The sequence below is a fragment of the Perognathus longimembris genome, chromosome 28 (genome assembly GCF_023159225.1).
Source record: "Perognathus longimembris pacificus isolate PPM17 chromosome 28, ASM2315922v1, whole genome shotgun sequence".
NCBI lineage: Eukaryota > Metazoa > Chordata > Mammalia > Rodentia > Heteromyidae > Perognathus > Perognathus longimembris.
In genome coordinates, this window is record NC_063188.1 from 97,640,377 (window position 1) to 97,642,721 (window position 2,345).

Consider the following 2,345-nt stretch of genomic DNA (forward strand, 5'->3'; position numbering starts at 1 on the left):
CTGAGAGAGAATGAGGGAACAGGTGACACTATGGGAAAGGAAATGTACTCATTACCTGACAGATATAAATGTAATCCCACTTTGTGTCAGGTCTAAAATAACAATGAAGTATATTTATTTAAAGTAAGGCTATACTAGAAATACCCCAGTTCAAATGAAGTATTAACATATCAAGGCAGGCAATGTTAAGAAAATCCATTTCTTTATCCATACAATGGCCTCACACAAAGCCCAACTGAATTTTCTGAGAAGCAAATGAAGTCCACTTGTCAGTAGTCCCGGGGCAAGCTGTGCAGCACCTGCCCAGCAGAGAAGCCAGGATGAGCCCAGAGAATCAGTGTAGAGTAGCATAGAGGCCATCTTTTAGGAATGGAAGGGAGACTGGCTGGCTGCTATAGATCTTTTCTACGCTAATTTTTCTACCAACGGGGATTGGATTCTGATTGTGATCCAAATAGAAATTAGGTCATTTATTCCATTTCTGAAAACCTGGCAGGAATACCTTTTTTTTTAATGCACTCATTAGGCAAACTGAGTATTTTCTAAATAGGAATTTCAGGGAGATTTCCAAGTATCCTCTGAGCCCATGGCTTGATCATGCTTTTTAGCCTCATTGGAGAATTGATCTACTGGTCATTTGTAGTCACTTCTTTCTTCTTTTCACAGGGTGGGAAGAACTCAAGCTCTGCTCTGGTTGAAAAACTCATTTCAGTGGAAAAATGAAAGTTAGTCTTTTCCCTGAATTAAAAAATAAAAGAGGGCTGGGGATATAGCCTAGTGGCAAGAGTGCCTGCCTCGGATACACGAGGCCCTAGGTTCGATTCCCCAGCACCACATATACAGAAAACGGCCAGAAGCGGCGCTGTGGCTCAAGTGGCAGAGTGCTAGCCTTGAGCGAGAAGAAGCCAGGGACAGTGCTCAGGCCCTGAGTCCAAGGCCCAGGACTGGCCAAAAAATAAAAAATAAAATAAAAAATAAAAAAAATAAAAGAGCTGTGCACCGGTGGCTCACCTCTGTAATCCTAGCTGCTCAGGAGGCTGAGATCTGACCATTGTGGTTCAAAGCCAGCCTGGGCAGGAAAGTCTGTGAGACGTTTATCTCCAATTCACCACTTAAACCCAGAAGTGGTGCTGTGGCTCAAAGTGGTAGAGTGCTAATCTTGAGGAAAAAAAACAAAAAACTCAAGGACAGCACGTAGGCCCTGAGTTCAAGCCCCACAACTGACAAGAGAAAAAAAATGCAATAGGCAACCAGGCACAAGTGGCTCATGCCTCTAATGGTAGCTACGTAAGAGTCTGAGATCTGAGGATCATGGTTCAAAGCCAGCCCAGGCCAGAAGGCCCATGAGACTCTTATCTCCAATTAACCACCAAAAAGCTGTAAGTGGTGCTAGTAGTAGAGTGCCAGTTCAAGTCCCAAGACCAGTATACAAAAAAGGCAATAGGAGGGACTTGTACATTTGTTTTGGCATGAAAAAGGAAGAAAGGGCCAAATCTGCTCAACAAACATCAGCTAAGCTCATCTCTTCATCTCTGGCTCCTGCCTAGTAAAGAGTATGCATGCGAGTTTGAGATGTAAGTATTGCCCACCCAAAGGTGATTTAGCTCACAGTCACCACTCTCATGTCCCCCTCTTAAATACATTGCTTTTATGACAATACATTAACTGTATAGGAGGATGGGGGCTCACACCCCTACTTAGGACTGAAATCTTAATTTTTGTGTCTGTGTACAGGGTACCAGAGCTTGAACGCAGGGCCTCAGGCTCTCAGTTTTCTTGTTTGTAGATGACACTCTACCATTTGCATGGTGCTTCTAGCATGGATTTTGATGGTTATTTTTGGATATGGATTCTTGCAGACTTTTCTACATGGGCTGGCCTTTGATTTGGCTATCCTCCAAAACTCAGCTTCCTGAGTAGCCAAGATTATAAGCACAAACCACCAGAGCCCAGCTGATATCTTAAATATTATTTAAGAGAATTAGAAGGAAACCACTAACTAGGCTCTCTTCTATATTTTACCCTATGTACAGGTATTCAATATCTTCCCACTGATCTACCTGGTGGTAAGCCGTTGTAAGGATTTACTTAGTATATGTTGATTCATTCATACAATCCACTATATGAATTACTTCAAGCTGTTCATCTTATGTTAAGTTATTCTAAGTCTAACTGATGCTAAATATGCTTTAAAAAGTCAAACTCCTGGGACTGAGGACTTAGCTCTGTGGAAGAACACTTGCCTGGCAAGTACAGGCCCTGCCCTGTGTCTGGTCTGCAGTACTGCAAAAGAAGGAAAGAAAGAAATAAAGAAAGAAAAAGAAAGAAAGAAAGAGAGAGAGAGA